The sequence below is a fragment of the Lithobates pipiens genome, unplaced genomic scaffold (assembly GCF_037356315.1).
Source record: "Lithobates pipiens isolate NorthernLeopardFrog02 unplaced genomic scaffold, aLitPip1_a1.2 Scaffold_3, whole genome shotgun sequence".
NCBI classification, from domain to species: Eukaryota; Metazoa; Chordata; class Amphibia; order Anura; family Ranidae; genus Lithobates; species Lithobates pipiens.
Genome location: NW_027507790.1, coordinates 128,411,884 through 128,431,137, shown reverse-complemented (window position 1 = coordinate 128,431,137; position 19,254 = coordinate 128,411,884). Strand labels below are relative to the sequence as shown.

The window sequence follows — 19,254 nt, the reverse complement described above, 5'->3', positions numbered from 1 at the left end:
CTGACTTTTAATATAAGGACACTTACCTGCCCCTGGATCCAGCGCTGAGCTCACCCAAGACGATTAATTTGGCTTTGGGTGTAGGCGCCAGCATCTACAATAAGGGAGGCCAGCAGTGAAGCCTTGCGGCTTCACAGCTGGGTTCCAGCTGCGCATGCGTAAGCCATGCTGCACTTTGTCATTGGCCCCGCAGGCTTCTGGGACCTGTGATGTGTGCAAAAAGGCTGCGGGAAAAGGGGGGGGACTTTCTCTCAGATCTGACAGGAAGCAAAAAAGCGCCAAATTTAAAGGAGAAGGGGGAGGAGGAGGAGCAGAACTTTGGGTGACGTTCCACTTTAAAGTGACACTATACTTTAAAAAAAAAGAAAATTCTATTGAGGTATGTATCCAAAACTCAAAAAATGTCCTTTTATTGCCCTCAGCCTCCTCCAATTTTTTTTGGGGTGCTGTGGTCTGATTAGAGGGTGGCTTCTCCATGGAGTTACCATATACAGGAATGGAGCCGCCCTTGCTGGCTTTCTCCCAAGATGGATTGTGAGCTATGGATGTGTAGAGAGCGGTGTACATGACTGCAACTAACGTGCACTGCTTGTTCCATACAAAGGGAAGAGGGGAAAAGGAGAGGGTTGGGAGCTCACAGAGAACATAACAAAGAGGCAGAAAAACAGCAAAAAAAAAAATCATAAAAATAAGATTACAGGGCCAATAAGAGTTTTGTGTGTATAAAAATGTATGGATAATAAAGATATTGTTTGGTGTCATGCTTTGTCTCTTCCAGATCAGTGCAGTAATAAAGTGTGAACAGTTACCTCTGTGTAGGAACTTCCTGTAATAAAGACCGATCTGTGCTGCTCTCTCTTCTTGTGCACAGTGACTGGTCTTGTCTCCACCCCCTCCTGTAGTTTTCTGCACGCCTATTGGTTCCCTCCCACATTTGTGCACAGCCTAGGTTTACAAGCGATGATGTGACCACTACTTTTACAAAGCCATTTATTCCGCACAACGTAGATTTATAACGTTTGCTGCTGTTGAAGAATAGATTTGAATGGATTCCTTTGGTCCCCTCGATAGGTACATGGCTCATCTATAGGCTAGCACGGACAGGCCCCGCCCAGACGTCCCTACCTCTGTGTGCGGTGCCGATATCTGGTGGGCGTGTCCACACAGAACACACCTGAGCTCAGGCAGCGGCCTCTTTAGAGATAGTAGGCGTGCCCAGGCTTCTGTATAGGACTTGTGAGAGGCAATGGCTATTGGCGAGACCTTGGCGACGTCGAAAACAGGGCGGGGTGTTCGAACTCATCCACTCTGAATGTTGCGCCTGCGCAATACGGGCCGTTGTGTCTCTCAGACAAGATGGCGGCGGAGCCGTGTGAGGGTTGGAGGAATAAATAAAAGAAGGTAAGTGAGGAAAGGTGTGAGGGGGTGACCAGAGAGCGGGGTTATCTGTGTAGAGGACAGGTCCAGGTGTTCCTCAGCACAGGGAGCTTTGAGCTGATGGTATACAAGCAAGTTGTCCCAGTGCTGAGAGGAGATGGTTGGAGTGTGTAGGGGCACCGGGGGGCTCCACTAGGGGCCAGGAGCATAGGTAGTATAGGGAGCAGGCACAGTATGAGGTGTGAGGACAGGACTCTGTACCTGGGCAACACATTGGAATTGGATACAGCTGTGGGGTAGTCTGAGTGTGTGCTGTAGGTGGCACTAAGTGCAGGATGAGGCAGTGCACTTTGGGTGGCAGTGGCTGCAAGCAGTGCGCTGTAGGTGGCGCTGGCTGTGAACTGTGGGTGGCGCTGTAGGTGGCGCAGGCTGTGAACTGTTGGTGGCGCAGGCTGTGAACTGTGGGTGGCGCTGTAGGTGGCGCAGGCTGGGCGCTGTAGGTGACGCAGGCTGGGCGCTGTAGGTGGCACTGGGCGCTGTAGGTGGCGCAGGCTGGGAACTGGGTGGCACTGGGGGAGCTGTAGGTGATGCCGGGGCGCTATAGGTGGCTCAGTCCTATGTGCTGTGGGTGGTGCTGGATGTTGTAAGTGGCACAGGCTGTACACTGGGTGGCGTTGGATGCTGTAGGTGGCGCAGGCTGTGGGTGATGCTGGACGCAAGTTGTGCGTTGGATGCTGTAGGTGGTGCAGGCTGTGGGTGGCAAAGGCTGTATGCTGTAGGTGGCGCAGGCTGTGCGCTGTGGTTGGGGCTGGATGCTGTAGTTGATGCAGGCTGTGCGCTGTGGGTGGTGTTGGATGCTGTAGGTGGCATGGGCTGGATGCTGTGGGTGGTGTTGGATGCTGTGGGTGGCGCAAGCTGTGGGCAACGCTGTGGGGTGGCGCTGGGTGCTGGTATGTGTAGTAAGCAGGTATGGAGAAGATCGATGTATTACAATGGACGCTTAGTGCAGTGATGGTCAGTTACGTTAAATATTTAGGGTTTACACGTCCCATAGATTGGAGTTGCTGAATTCCATATTATTCAGCATTTATATTGCACAGTTTATACACAATAGGGAGACAAAGTGGTTTCAGTACAAGAGGATTAGGAGGTCCTTGCTCATGGAGCTTACAGTCTAAAAGATGTCATGGTTCTGGGTGATCCAGGGTGAGGGTCCATACACACCATGTGCCCAACCCATAGAGGAGGCAATTTACCTTCTGCCTTATTCAGTTCACATCAATGCATTGCTTACACAGCATGTTGTTGCGCACACACACCATTTCGGCACTAAGCAGCAATTAAATGAAATCTTGTTTCAGTAAGTGAGCCCCTTTAAGTTGTCTTTAAAGTGATTGTAAAGTGTAGTAATAAAAAATAACAAACCTGTTCTACTTGCCTGCTCTGTTTAAAGGCTTTGCACAGAGCAGCCCCGATTCTCCTCTTCTCTGGCCCCTCCTGTTGAGTGCCCCTCACAGCAAGCAGCTTGCTATGGGGGGCACCTATCCGCGTGTCAATTCAGACACGGAGCTGCCAGTCGGCCCTGCCCCTCTCTCTCCTGTTTGGCTAACTGACTTTGATGGCCGCTGGAGCCAATGGCGCCCTGCTGTATCTTAGCCAATCGAGCGGGGAGTTGCAGACGGCCGATGGACTCGTGGACAGAGATGGGGGTGCTGGGGAGACTGCAAGCACACAGAAGGCTTTTTATCTTAATGCATATAATGCATTAAGATAAAAAAAGTTCTGCTTTTACAACCACTTTATTGCCAAGAGGCGAAATGTCTTGCCAATCACGTGACCGCTGTGATTGGCTCCCACAGTGGTTACATGTTCAGGAGCTTGCAGGCAGAGTCTGTATACAGGGGGTGCACTCTCAGCAGCACACAACCTCAGACCGCCACAGTTGTATATGTGCAGGAGCTTTTGTGAGAGAACCCACTTATCCCTAATCCACAAATATGTACTACAGGGTTGTTGACGCGTTGTGTCCATACCAGACTTTCTCGATGCATCAGGGTGCTGCAGTGTTCCATCATCATGTTGGGCAGAGCTTAGACGCAATCTTAGATTTCCAATACTGCCTGTTACTTGTGAATTGCTACTTATGTGATGCCGTTTTATTTAGCAATTTTGTATGTGTAATTTAAGTTTATTAAAAATATATATTATTTGGTTTTAGCCTTGGTTCATACCTATGTGTTGCAGAAACGCATTACAGTCCATTTAACATGACTCCCCGATGGCTCTAGTTAACATCTGTGCATTTTGAGCCGTTGCGTGTTTCGTTTTTTTGGAAAGGGTTTAGGCATTTTTGTTCCCGCGGTAGATTGCACTTTGCATGTGTAATAGACTTGCACCATAAACGCAAGTGTTTTTGATGCGGTTAATGGGGAAAGTATGACATTTCTGTTCATGTAGTGCGACTTTGATGCAGCTTTACACACTTTGGCACTCAAGTAGCATCAAAGTAGTGCAGTGACTTTTATGTGCCCAAAGTTGAGTGTTGGGGTAAAGGGCTGGGGTTAAATGTTGGGGTTTATGGCTAGTGTTAGGGCTAGAGTTAAGGGCCATGGTTGGGATTAAATGTTAGGGTTGGCGGTAATTTGTTAGGGTTACAACACCAACCCTAATGATTACCAGAAACCCTAGCCCTAACATTCGAATTGGACACACAAAGGTTCCTGAACTTTGATGCTACTTGCGTGCCAGAAAGTGTAAAGTCGCATCAAAGTCACATCACATCAACAGAACTGTCATACTTTCCCATTAGACACACACACACACACACACACACACACACACACACACACACACACACTGCATCAAATATGAATGTTCTAAAACACATCAACTGCAACCTGCATAGTTGTGAACTTGGCTTTAAACTATGGAGTTTCCTTCTGCTTCTATCCTCCGACTACTGGAATGGATTGATTTCTGATTTATATGTGATTAACCACAAGTTTTGGGCGAGGACCTGGAGAAGAAACAGGAGTGCCTGTTACAATAGTGGTGTCCAAGAAGATGAGGGTACACCCATGTGTGCACTGTGGTGGTATTGAGGCACATACTGAGTGGACTGAAAGTCCTAAGGCACGTTACTAACTATTGGACTCTGGACTGGTCATGCATATCATTTTTTGGATGTTTGAACACTGAGATATTTGAAATGTGTTCTTATTATTTGGGGTGTGTATATAGTGTGTAAGTACATTGACTTGTGTATGTATTCTATGCAAACGCACATGGTATACTATATGTATTTATGCATTATGTGTGTATAATGTAATGTATATTCTTGTTTGTTTTTGAGTAATATTTTTTTAAGGTTTTGCGTATCTTGTAGTTTTAAGAGTGCTTCACAATTCTTTTCGTATTATTATTATTATTATTATTATTATTATTATTATATATTTTTTTTTTTTTTTTTTTTGTGGTAGCAGCTCTTTGTAAACCTTTAGTGCACTTTGATAGTCGGTATGCTTTTGGATTATATATAAAAAAAAATAGTTTTGGAGAGCACAAGCCACTGTAACAGATATCGATCACAGCATGCCTTGAATGTACTGTAACTATTTTGGGAAACATTCCTTTTAATGGGTTTAGATCCACTTTAACTCGGGGGAAATGCATTTATCCTCAATGTATGTGTGCATAGTTAGTGTTGGTGGCAGATGGCTGGCACACATTTATGTAGGAATCATTGTGTGATTTCATGTTACATCTGTCACTGCCTGCAATATTTCTGTTGTGTGAGAAATGAAGTGAAAATCCTTATTCAGGTTTATATGGTTGCTGTAATGCAGACAAAAAAGGTTTTATGGGAGAGTCAGGTATTCGTTCTACTACTGGTGAGCATTGTGGGGGGGGAAATAAAAATGGAATCCATGCATGGATGATTGAGAACATTCCATTGCTCGCTGTTTTACTCAAAGTTTGAATCTCAGGGAAACCACAAAGTTGAAATTCATATATAAAATATTTCATCTGCCCAGGAATGACAAACCATGTTTTCTCTTCCAATTTTTATCATTTCTGGTTATCCAGTTTCTTATAATTTCTGCACTACTTCTACTTGTTTGTAGCCATCAAAAGTCAGGTGATTTGAAAGACTGCAAAACTGAAATGGGTGACAATATGGGACTGTTCACACAGCGCACACTTGCATTAATGTAGATCGCTGCAAAGGAACATAGAAACCAGTTGGTTTCTATGTGCCCCATTTTACACTGCGCTGCGGTAGACTGCAGACATGTAGCATTTTACCACAGTGCACTAGAAGGCATGACTTGTTGCTGCAGTGCACCGCGCTGCTGTGTGGAGACGTGAATGAAGTTTCACTTTGTGATACTGCAAATAAAGTAAAAAATAAAAAAGGTAAACCTTAGGATGCGGTGAAATGTACATCATGCATCGCACTGACAGCATTATTAATACTTGGCTGTGCACTGTGGTAGAAGGGTGTTAATAATCAGGAAATCTTAACAGTATTCAGGCCTGTGTTGATAGGTTTTATTCATTTGAGAACCAGTTTACTCCCCATACAGATGTTTGGAGCTGCAATAGCAGCTTGTTGCTGGTCACCTGCATTTGCATTGATAATTTCAGCTCCCTAACCTCTGTAATAATATTATTATTCAGGATTTATATAGCGCCAACAGTTTGCACAGCGCTTTACAATATGAGGGCAGACAGTACACTTACAATACAAATCAATACAGGAGGGATCAGAGGGCCCTGCTCGTTAGAGCTTACAATCTAGAAGGGAGGGGCAAGTTGAAATAACAGGTAATAACTGTGGGGGATGAGCTGATGGGGAAAATGAAAATACAGTTAGGTGTGGGTAGGGTAGGCTTCTCTGAAGAGAAGTGTTTTCAGGGATCGTCTAAAAGCTAATAAAGTAGGAGATAAGTGGACAGATTGGGGTAGAGCATTCCATAGGATTGGAGAGGCTTTGGAAAAGTCCTGGAGGCGAGTATGGGAGGAGGTGATGAGGGAGCTAGAGAGCAAGAGGTCTTGAGCGGAATGAAGAGAACGAGTAGGTTGGTATTTAGAGACTAAGCTAGTGATGTAGCTGGGGGCAGAGTTGTGGATGGCTTTGTACGTAATTGTTAGTATTTTGAATTTAATTCTTTGGCTGAGCGGAAGCCAGTGGAGGGATTGACAGAGAGGTTTTGCACTTTTCTTTGTCTAGCGTCACAACTTGCTGCACATTTTCCATGCATTAATGTGCACTGAATTAGATGAACAATTCAAAACAATCAGTGACTTAACAGGGGGGGTTGGTGCTCCCAGGTGACATCACTAGGTGGCCCCCACCCCTTATCTATTTAAGAACTGTCAAATGGCGGAGCAGGCATTTGGCGCTTAGTCTTTGTTGTGGGTGGAGTGGTTTTATCCTTTCGCCTTTCAGGACAGCACCTTGGAGATAGCATAGATCCACCTCTTCACAGGAAACGCTGTGTGACAATGCCCCTTTAAATTCAGCTGCTTCCAACATGCCACCAATTTTAGTGTTTCCTCTGCCATGGTGGAAGCACGTCTGGGGAACCAGGGGGGCTTCCCTCTGAAGTGGGGGTCAGTGGCAGTACCTTCAGTGCTTGATTTCCAGACCAGCCCAGTACAAGAGGGGGGTTGCTCTGGTGCCCGTTCCTCCACTGGCTCATAGGAGTAATGGTCCGTCGGCTGTAATCCGCCCCAGATGCTCAGGGGGGGCGCGTGTGTGCTCAGGCTGAGCGTCCATGCTAGGTCTCAGCAAGTCGGGGCCGAGTCACGGGTGACGTCCTTTCCGGAGGCAGAGACTTCCAGTGGGGGCGTAGCAGCACGTGGTTCTGGCTGCTGGAACAAAGGAGCGGGTCATCTGGCCGGGGCTTTCTTCCGCTCCCCGGGGGTTGGGGGCGATGGAAAGAGCAGCATTAAAAAGCGCACAGTTTCCAGCAGTGATGGCAGCCAGGCCCGGGCAGGAGAGGTGCAGAGGCGCCTCCTTCCTTTTCTTCACATGGGTTATTTTGTTTCTGTTTGAATATGATTAAAGCTTGCAGCTGTCTGCTGTGGGGACACATTCTATTAGCAGCTCACCATGGCGGGGAGACTCTTATGCACGTTTGTGGAGGCAGCTTTGGGCAACTTTTCTTTTCTCTCTGCTCCGGTCTGGACCAGTGTCTCACCCTAATAGGTTTTTATTTTTTTTATTTGTTTTCTGTCTTGTAGAAAGCCACCGCCAAATCGGAGAGCTACAGGAAGAAAATTCCCTTAATGCAAGAACCCACTAAGGGACTCGTGGACAAAACCGCTTTGCAAATCCTGCATTGCAGGTTAAGTAAGGGGTGAGTCCACACAAGAGTGTAAGAAGCTCTTTTCCTTGGGTAAGAAAGGAATGAATTGGCAGAGACCCTAGCACTTCTAGACCAATTGAAAGTGAGTCGGAGCAAGAGTATTCTCCCCTCAACAATTGACTCTAAGGAAGATGAGGGGGAAGAAGAGATGAGATCGTCTAGATGCTAGAAGAAGTGGATGACTAACTAAAAGCGGTCCTTACCACCTTGGAAATAAAAGAAAAAGCCCAGCTTTCGTTACATGACAATGTATCAGGGGCTATAGGAGACAAAACAGTTTTTCCTGTCCATAAAGTTCTGACCGATACACTTAAGGAGTGGAAGGATCCAGAAAAAGGACAGTGTTTTTTTTACTTTTTTTTTTTCTTCTAGAGCCCTCCAAAGGTTTTCTTTTGAGGAGGACCAAGCGTTGGTTTGGGAAAAAAAAGACCAAAAATCGATGCTGCCTTTTCCCAAGTGTCTAGACGGACCGATCTCGCATTCGAGGACATGGCTCTATTAAGGAAAGCCTGGGACTCGTCCTTATCTAACATAAAGCCGGCGATGGCCGCTACAGTAGTAGGGGAAAACATGGAATGCTGTCTGGAACAGCTTAAAGGCCATGTGGTAGCAGGCACCTCTACGAAAGATTTGCTAGAGTCCTTCCCTACCCTTTTAAGAGCGGTCAAATACATGGCAAATCCCTCGGTGGAATCCATCAGGATGTCGGCCAGATCTTCAGCCCTAGTTAATTCAGCCAGGAGGGTTCTTGGGCTTAAAACCTGGTCAGGGGACTCAGAATCAAAGGTGAAATTTGTGCAGAATTCCTTTTTTAAAGGAGATATGATGTTTGGGCCAGAATTGGAGACCATCCTTGATAGAACGGTGGGCAAGAAGAAAGATTTTCCGCAGAAAAAGAAAGTGGTGCAGCAAAGGAAGAATTTTTGTGCTTTGCAAACCTAGTTTGGGGAAAAAGCATGTTAGCCTTGCTTGATTAAATTCAGAACAATCATCTAGAATTTTTAGACATGTTGTTTTTATATTACAAACCTTTAGAGGGATCAGGAGAAAGCCCTGGCTATGACATCTCTCCTGAGAGAACTGATGCAGCAGGGTACCATTTCCCAGGTCCCAAAGGACCAGAAAGGGAAGGGTTGGGTTTTTACTCCCACATTTATCTTTCATCAAGAAACCACCATGGAAATTTTGTGTGGTTCAGAATCTTCAAGTTGAGAATCGATGTATAAAGTACAAAAAGTTCTGGATGGACATGATTTTCTCTAAATTTACTCGCCCCAACTGTTACATGGCATCCATCAACCTAAGGGATGCTTAAAGCTATATACCAATTGCAGCTTAGTCGCAGAAATTTGGCACCTTCAGTTTAGGGCGCTGCCCTTCAGCCTTTCCTCATCTACTAGAGTATTCACTAAAGTGATGGCAGAGGCTTTGGAGTCCCTGAGACTGAAGGGGATTTCCATAGTGCCTTATCTGGACGACCTACTACTGTTTGCAGACTCAAAAGATCAGGTAGTGGTCAATCTGCAAGTAACCTAGGGACATCTAAACAGCTTAGGTGGGCTTCTGAACCTTGAGAAATAAAATCTGGAACCGTCTCAATGAGTTTAGTTTCTGGGATATGAAATAGATTCAATAAAATAAAGAATCTTCCTCCCACAAAAGAAGATTGGGGGGGGGGGGGGGAATGCAGATAGCTCTGAGAACACTTCAAACCAAAACGGAGGTTTCAGTTCTAGGCCTATTGACAGCAGCAGTGGGCCAGGCTTCATGCTCGACGTCTGCAGTCAGACATTCTACTGAATTGGACACACCAGAAGCCTCTGGAAAATAAATCAGATGAGGGAACAGGGGAACACTTGAAAAGGACTACCCCCTGCGCTTTTCCAGTAACTCGGAGATTAACAACCAGATGCGAGCGCATGGGGGTGGGAAGCTCACCTCGAGGAACAGACAACACAGGGAGTATGGTCCAAGCCAGAGGCAAGAAGGTCCTCAAATCGGAGGGAGTTAAAGGTTATCCATCTAAGCCTCCTATTCAAGCAGGCTCTAAGGGAACAGCATGTCCAGGTGTTATCGGACAACATAATGCCGGTATTATACTTAACAAAGCAGGGGGGTGGCACAAGGAGCAAGACCCTGGTGAAACTAGCTCATCAAATCCTGAGCGGGGCAGAGGACAATTTGGCCTCGCTGTCCACAGTCCTTCTGAAAACACCCTAGCAGACCACCTCAGCAGGAGGGAAGCAGAATGGTCGTTAAACCAAGATCTATTCAAGATGATCACCGAACGTTGGGGCCTTCCTCAGGTGGACCTCTTTGCAAACCAAATAAGTGCAAAAACATCGGCCTTCTTCTCTCTCCAGAGACCAGGATTAAGCACTCTGGTGTGGATGTGTGCTGTCTTATGCCCCCCTCCCCCCCCTTTCAAGTAATACCAAGCGTGTTAGCAAAGTTCAGAGCAGAGTCCACAGATCTGATCCTTAATTGCTACATATTGGCCAGAGAGACTGGTACTCAACCCTAATGAATCTCTCAGAAAAACCTCCCTGGAGATTACCAATTAGGGAGGATCTTTTGGTTCAAGGTCAGATTCTTCATCCAGATCCAATCTAACCACCTGGTTTCTGAGGATGAAATTCTAAGGAAAGGGGGACTATCAGAAAAACTTATCAACACCCTTCTAACAAGTAGGAAGAAGGTCACCAGGGCTATTTACTTCAAAGTCTGGAAGTGTTACAGTTCCAGCAAGAACTTTAATTTAGTTTAGCACTGTTTTCAGTTTTATTATTTCTCCAGGAAGGAATGGAGAAAGGTTTAACAGCAATAACTCTCAAGACGCAGGTAGCTGCATTATTGTGTGTGTTTTTTATTTTTTCTAGGCCTCTTATTCGTTTTCTCAAATGGGATTTATCGTTTGGTTCTTCTAAGACCCTTGCCCGCAGACCCCCACAACCTCCGTCCAGGGTTGTCTGGAAGAGGCCCTTGTCCCCATCACCGTATGGTTCGGGTGGGCGCTTGCTTGGAAAAGGGTCTAGTATGAGTTTTGGGGGGGGGGGATTTATTTTTTTCAATTTTGGCTTGGAGATCCCCTTTAAATTCCCAAAGGGATCCGCTCCCCCCCATTATAAATGGCAGTTTTGCTGCAGCAGGTTCTATACACAGATGCACCATTTTACAGGCAGACTAAGGGACATTTTTGACTTTTTTATGGTTTCACTTTAAGTATCATTAAAAAAAATCGTTTGCATTGATGTATGTCCCACAAGGCAGTACCTGATCCCCATACCCTTTTTATGCCTGATAACTTGCATATAAGCCTTCAAAATGGGCACTTTTGATTTTTCAAGTTCGAGTCTGAACTTATGCAATGTTGAAGAGTTCTGGCGCAAACCAAACCGGGGAGGTATTCGGCCTAACTCTATTCAGCTGTAAATTTTGCGGTTTGCCCCGAGTCCAGCTGGCTACACTTTCTACAACGCGACTGTACAATCATTGCACAATCTCGGGTATACCAACAGCTGTGTAGTATGTGGACCTTTCTGAATAAATAAGTAGACACTTGTGTTTCAAAGCTGTCAGTAGATCTGGAGGAGATTGTACTATCCCATTGTAATGTGTGTTCCTAGCTGGAATTGGGGTAGGCATAAACCACAAATAGTTTGGTTCTTTGGTTTAGGATGAATGTAAACAGTTTTAGGGCCAATCACATCAGTTGCTGATTTTTATTGCATTGGTTGGTGTGCGGTGGTTCCGTCCGATCACAACACTGTTCAAGTTTACTGAAGTGTCACACAGACATTTCGTAAAGTTCAGTTGGCCGCTACATTGTGCTAGGCGGTGCATTGCTATGTACTACTTTTTTTATTTTTCAGTGCACACTGCCCGCACAGCATTGCAAAGAAGTGGTGTGAACCCTGGCACACAGGAGACAAGACATTTTTCCTTGTCATGCGGTGGGACTGCTCTGAAATAGCTCCCCATTGCACTCCCACAGCATCTGGAGGAAATCCATACGTTCACCACTATCTAATTTTATATTTGCTGGCCCCTTAATGCCTCCATAGTAATATCTTTTCTTTGCCTGATCTTGTCAGTTGGATCACGACATGTTTTATAGTAAATGTTCTCTTAATATGTCTATTAATACTCCTTTTTTATCTAATACTTTTTACCAACTGAACACAGTTTAAAGTATAGCTCCCTCCTTATTCGTTTACCTCCTAAATAGGCTATCCCCACTTCAGTCCATCATGAACGCTGCTGCCAGGCTCATCCACCTCACAAACCAGCGTCTGCTATACCCCTCTGCTAACCCCTCCATTGGCTGCCTCTGACAAATTAAATTCAAGATGCTAACTATAATTTTAAAAAGCCATCCACAACCTGGCCCCCAGCTATATCACTTGCCTAGTCTCAAAATGCCAACCTAATCGTTCTCTTCACTCCTCCCAAGACCACCTGCTCTCAAACTCCCTTGTCACCTCATCCCATGCTCACCTTCAGGACTTCTCCAAAAGCCTCTCCCATCCTCTGGAATGCCCTACCCCAATCTGTCTGACTTTCTCCTACTTTGTCCACTTTCAGACGATCCCTGAAAACTCATCTTTTCAGAGAAGCCTATCCGTCCCCCCCGCCCCCCCCCCCCCCACCTAACAACTGTACATTTATTTTCTCCATCAGCACATCACCCACAGTTATTACCTCTTGTATCTATTGAGCTTCCCTCTTGGATTGTAAGCTCTAAGGAGCAGGGCCCTCTGATTCCTACTGTATTAAAGTGTATTGTATTTGTACTGTCAAGTTGTAAAGCGCCACATAAACTGTTGGCGCTATATAAATCCTGTGATAACGAGGAATTTTTTTTTTCATATTGGGTAGAGTATTGGAAGGTTAACCCTTGCAAGGGGTTCTAATCCCTCTCCACTCTATCCAAAACTAAAGAAAAATGTTTTACCTTCAGTTATATTTTAAACTAAAGGAAAAAAAATACTTGGCACGTTTTTCCAATATTATTTATCTAACTAGATCACATCCTGCCCATAATGATTTTTTTGAAAGTTGACTTCCATACTGTTATGGAAAATACTAGTAATAATACGATTCAGTAATATCTGGAAAGTGCTTTTAGCTTGTACAGTGTTAAAGGGCATTTGTTACTTTCTTTTTATTTTTTTGGACACTGAGGGAAGAAGTGAGGGGATATTGTCGGTAAGGCGGAGTTCCACTCGGTTTTTTGTTTATCAAAAGTCACTGTGACTTTTAGACCCCTTTTACACCGAGGGCATTTTGCAGGCGCTATAGTGTTAGAAATAGCGCCTGCAATCCGCCCTCAAACTGCTGCACGATTGTCCTAGGGCTTTCACACTGGAGCGGCGCGCTGGCAGGACGTCAGGAAAAGTCCTGCCAGCAGCTTCTTGGGGCAGCGCTGCAATACCGCTGGCAAAACACTGATATTGCGGGTGGTTTTAACCCTTTCTCAGGTTAGCTAGTGGGGCGAAATGCGCCACAAATACGACGCTAAAAATAGCATTGTTTTACCGCCGACGCTATGGGCGGCGCAGTGTGAAAGCCCTCTTAATAAACACGCAGGCGCCCGAGCCCTTGGTTCTCTGCGGCATCACAAGTGTGGCACCCGGCTGTGTCAGCTTGTGGCTTCACAGCTGGGTCTGCACTGCACATGCCCGAGTAGAGCTGAGTTTCCTAAATGGCCGGGCAATCTTCTGGGACCTGTGACGTGTCCTAGAAGATTGCAGGGAGAGGAGAACTTCTGCTCGAGTTGCCTAGGCGGCCTGAGCGGAAGTGGGAGCTGGGTAAACTAGGTATCCCCCCAAAATTAAAAAAATTAAAAATGATATGCCTAAGGGGGTGAGGACTGAGGAGTCCTTAAGGTGGAAGTTCCAATTTTGAGTGGAGCGCTGCTTTAAAGTGTTGCTGCTGTTTTAATCATTAGAATAATGAAATGCATACATTTTTGTTAAAACATGACAGTGAAGTGTGAAAAATGTATGAAAAGTTGCATGAACATCAAACACCTTCAGGAGGAAGATAAATGTGTGTCAGAATTTTCAGCCAGATCTGGAGCTTTTGAGAGGTCAGGTAGCAGAGAACACTGAATCAGAACAGAAGACCACATAGATACACCCACTGTCAGGAGAGAAGACGTTTTTCAAGTATCAAAGGGAAATGTGAACAGAGACCGCTAATAGATCTGACGGAGCTAAAAGACACTTTTGTGACTCATGAAAGATTAATAAATAAGCCTAAAAACTTTTCTGTGGTGGCAGAGCTGTTCGGAAGTCTCCCCAAGGGGGGTCACAAGCAGTAATGAGAAGCTGACAGAAGTTCTAAAGCATCTCCACAATCTAACACTACAATAAAAGGTTGGACTTTAATGCCAAGGGTTTTTTAGGCTGTAAAACTTTGTGAAATCAGCGACCTATCTCTTACACATCATGTATTTGCACTTTGTACTCCTAATCAAACATAACTTGTACATAGTCCGGTGAAAGCCACTATAAAATTAAAGGCGTTGCAAAGACAGAAGGTTTTTTTTTTTTTTTTTTTTTTTTCCTAATGCATTCTATTCATTAAGATAAAAAAAAAAAAACCTTCTGTGTGTAGCAGCTCCCCCCCCCCCCCCCCCCCCAAATTACGTACCTGAGCTCCTTTCCAGCAATGTCCACAATCCCCTCAGCCATCCAGTACACTCTTCCTGATTGGCTGAGATAGAGCAGTGTCGCTATTGGCTCCCATGGTTGTCAGCCAATCAGGGGGGAGAGGGGGCGTGGCCAGGTTTGTGCTTTGTGTCTGATGGGATACACAGAGCTATGACTTGGATGACAACCTGTAGCAAGCTGCTAGCTGAGGGGCACTCAAAGGAGGGAGTGGCTAGGAGCGGCAAAGAAGGACCCGAGTAGAGGAGGATCTGGGCTGCTCTGTGCAAAACCAACTGAACAGAGGAGCTAAGTATAACATATATATTATTATTTTTTTTAAAACAAAGCGACCCTTTACAATCACTTTAATATTACATTGGACAACCCTAGTGATACTGACATACAGTGGGTTTAGGGCTTATCTGCGGCAAAACCATTTTTTATTTTTTACTGAGTTGCATTTATGGTGTGTTCTGGTGTTTAAAAAATGCAGGATGCTGTGTAAATGTACAGTACCTGAAAGCACCAAAATGGTGTAAACTAGGCTAATTGAGAGAACTTTTTGTATATGCTTTCATATTTGTGATTTAAAAAAAAAAATAAAAAAAGTTTTCAACTGCATATGGTGTGAACAAGCTCTGACATTGCCTGTCTATGCTGCAATAAAAATCGGCATGCTTGCAGTTTTTTAATACTTAAAGCAGAACTTCACCCAAAAGGGGAAGATTTGCTGGTTTGCATCTTCCTCACTCCCTTCACTCTGACATTTTGCACCTTTTTGGGGGTAGGGGGGAGCAGGTACCTGGTTTTGACAGGTACCTGTTCCAACTTTTGGTCAGATCACTTGAGCGAAGTGTACAGAAGTTTTGGCTCCCATCCTTTCCCACGCAGCCTTCTGGGACACCTCACAGGTGCCAGAAGACTGTGGGACCGTTCACAATGCACAGGCAGCTCGCACATGCTCAGTAGGAAACCAACTATGAACTGCCTGCTTCCCTTACCTAAGATACCCTGAAACCTATTTGAAGGATCTGTTTGGGTGAGCACACTGCTGGATCCCTGGACAGGTAAGCATCCTTATATTAAAAGTCAGCAGCTACAATAATTTTTTATTTTTTTTTGGGTGGGTGGGCGTTAGAATGGATCTCCTCTTTAAAGAGTTTGTAAACCCTGAGGAGGGGAAAAAGAGGCCTGTAAGGCCTCGTGTAACCAACGTTTTAAAATGTCAGTTTTGACGCATTTACATGCCGCGCTTAGCAGGGTTTTGCCACGTTTGCATTTTTAGAAGCGTTTTATATTTTTTTGCGTTCCAAAAAATGCTTCTAAACTTAACTGCTTATAAAGTACTATAAATTACCCTGTTTTTACATAGACAGATAAGATAACGGGAGAGTTCAGGGATCGCTGTAAAAAATACCCAACTGCTCCCAAACATCCATTTACCAGCAGCATTGTACATGAGCATAAGGCCTAAGATAAAGGCATAACGAACTAGTATGCATCTCATACTAGCTTATTCTAAATACTTACCTTGGAATGAAGCCCTCCAGTGGCACCCGCAAATTGCTGAGACGGCTGACCTCTTCCCCCGGGTTTCTTTCGGGTCCGCGGGCTCCGGTACTGTGAGTGGCTGGAGCCGCGATGACGTAACTTCTGCACGTGCGCAGGTGATGCCGTTTAGGGTACGGGCTGTGAAGGTCCCACAGAGCGCATGTGCTGATGACATCATCAGCTGAATGCACTCTGAATTTCTCCTGAACTGTGCAAGAAGATATTCACAGTACCTACAGGTAAGCCTTCTAGGCTTGCTGGTAGGTAAAATTTAAAAAAAAAATAAGACTTGACTTCCTCTAAAGAGCAACTCTACTTTTGTTTAGAAAAAATAAATTTGCTTTGGGTAATCTATGTACACTGCAGTGATTTGCACAAACTTTTTAGCCCTACCTGTTCCTAAAGTGGTAGTAAACTCTTTAAAAAAATAAAAATGCCCCCCCCCCCCCCCCCGCAGGTTGTCATAATGTGATAGTAAGCACCGCATACTAGCACATTATGACAGTAAGGTGGATCCATCCAGCAGCACGCTGATATGACTTTCACCCATCATACATTATTATTCCAGGTTTGCATGCTATAGCCAATTGATTGGCCAGGCCACAATGACTTCACTCCCGCAATCTTGGCACAGTGCTCTCGACTGACGGCAAACTCGAGCATGCTGTCCATTCAGAGCGCAGTCTGCATGTGCCAGTGAAGTCACCGGTTGCTAAGAATGTAAATCTTTTAACCAGATGACGGCTACAGCGCGGCTCTAACTCTGAGAGGGTGTACATTGACATCCTCCCAGAATGTCACTCCCGCAAGCCTCCTGGGGCACACATCTGGGAATATCCATGATCGCCGGGTCTTCCGTATAACACGGTAAATGGCCGCTGACAGCAGTCGTTTACCACGTGATCGATTCGTCAAATAACTGAGCGATCACTTGTAAACAAATTGGTGTAATGTCTGGTTCCTCTCTCCCCTCTCTGTACCAATCAGTAGTGTGAGCAGAGAAGGGAGGTGGCAGCAGTGCTGTGGGCTGGATCTGTACTGCCCACAGTGCTGATAGTAAAAAAAAAAGTAAAAAAAAAAAAAATCTTGATTTTGCAAAGAATTTTGGGGAAAAAATTACAACTTCAAAATACTCATCGTGCCTCTTATTAAATACCTTAGAATGTCTACTTTCCAAAAAGGGGTCATTTGGAGGGTATTTGTACTTTCCTGGCTTGTTAGGGCCGGTTCACACTGCAGGCGAGGTGACTCCGACTTGCCTCGCCGCGACCTGCCGTGACCTCAGCGGCAACTTGCAGATGACTTCTGTATAGAAGTCAATGCAAGTCGCCCCGAGGTCGCCCAAAAGTAGTACAGGAACCTTTTTTCTGAGTCGGAGCGACTCGAGTCGCTCCTCTCAGAACGGTTCCATTGTACAGAACGGGGGCGACTTGCGAGGCGAGTCGTGTCGCCTCGCATCGCCCGCTGTGTGAACCGGCTCTTAGGGTTTCAAGAAATAGGCCGTCAGTACATAAGGTGTGATCAATTTTCAGAGATTGGCACCATAGCTTGTGGACTCAAAGACTAAATAATATACACCTATTTTTGGTTTATTTTTACCAACGATATGTAGCAGTATACATTTTGGCCAAAATGTATGAAGAAAAATTACTAATTTTGAAAAAGAATTTTATTTTTTTTTTTCAGAATTTTTTTTTTTTTTCTTCTTTTACAGCTTAAAAATAAAAAAAACTCAGCGGTGATTACCACCAAACGAAAGCTCTGTGTGTGTGTGGGGAAAATACAAATATTCTGGTTGTCATTCACAATGTGAGAGCACCGAAAATTGGTCTAGTTAGGAAGGGGGTTTAATTGTCGAGGTGGTTAAATGGCTTGTTTTTACCTGTAAGTACAAGTGCAAAAGCAGAATTTATTACTGCTTTAAAAAAAAGCTGTATGTTCCGCTTTGTATTGGAATAATGATTCCTGAATGCGAGTGCCTTTGTTCACTCTAAACAGCTGATGCACTTTCAGCATTCTAATGAGGAAAGTTGCAATGTCTGCTTCCCTCTTTAGAAGAAATGAATTCTTGGTCAGTATCTTATCAAAAATATAATTCCTATTGCAGGGATGCCTAAAATGTGATTGTATTTTAATACAGACTTCTGGGAAAATCATTGAGCCAATCTCTCAAGCAGGGCTTGACTGTTCTGGGAACATTCTGTGTACAGAATGCCTCCAGGTTGCCATATTTCATAGAATTTTACAGAAAATAACAGCGCTGCAGATCAAAAACAAAAGGTAATTCCTGATAACATTAAACTACGAAATGGCTTGTGCAGCAAGCAGTGCTAGACTCTGTAAATCTAAAGTGGTAACCTGTAAGGGGTTTGAAAGTGTCGCTTTTGGATGGCAAAATTTACAACAGCAATTTTGAAGCATGACATGTTTGGCATCTATTTACTCTTATATTTTTCCCAAAAATTGGGTCGTGTGTGTGTGTGTGTGTGTGTGTGTGTGTGTGTGTGTTTTTTTTTTTTGTTTTTGTTTTTTCCATTAAAATTTAGTGTATTTTTTCCAAAACAATTGCTTTTGAAAAACCGCTGTACAAATACCGTGTGACATAAAAAAAATATGCTTTTAACCACTTGGCTCCCAAGGCACATCCTGGGATGTCCTTGACTTTCCGGGGGCATATCTGAATGATGCCTGAGGCTACAGACATCATTCAGATATCAGCATTTTCAGCTGGCGATTCCCTGCACCATAAAAACGATCATAGCGGCTGTTCCGCCGCTTGATCATTCTTAAGGGCGGCGGGAGGGGACGTTCTATCGACTCACCACTTCCATCGGTGAGTCGGACACAGGATCTGCTGACCCCCAGATGGTGATGATAGAGATTTCCGGCGGACCAGATGGTCGCCGGCGTCTCTATGATCGCTCGGAGGCGGGGTGCGATGTTATGACGTCACGCCCGGCCTCTGCATTCAAATAACGGTGCTGCCGTGGTCCTTCCCCCTTCTTTTTTTTTTTTATTTTTTAATTTTTTTTTTATTTTAGTCTTCCCAGCCTAGAGATATTCTTATTGACCCCATATCTCACTGTAAATAGGTCAGATCATGCCATATTCCTATTACAAGGGATGTTTACATTTCTTGTAATAGGAATAAAAGTAATCCCATTTTAATTTTATTTATTTTTAAAGTGTCAAACAAAAAAAAAAAGTAAAATGAACAATAATGATAAAAAAAAATGTAACGCGCCCCTGTCCGTGTGAGCTCGTACGCAGAAGCGAACGCATACGGAAGTCCCGCC

General features: G+C 44.6%; 1 protein-coding gene across 6 annotated transcripts in view; it reads left to right on the top strand.

Annotated features, from left to right (window-relative positions):
* Positions 1-1,296: 1,296 nt before the first annotated feature.
* APC (APC regulator of Wnt signaling pathway) overlaps positions 1,297-19,254 on the top strand; it is a 208,352-nt gene continuing 190,394 nt past the window's right edge. For 5 of the 6 annotated variants that reach the window (XM_077462284.1, XM_077462285.1, XM_077462286.1 and 2 more), the window contains exon 1: positions 1,297-1,401. The gene's annotated coding sequence lies outside the window, so the exon portion shown is untranslated. The remainder of the gene's footprint in view (positions 1,402-19,254) is intronic. The other variant, XM_077462282.1, reaches the window with a different exon arrangement.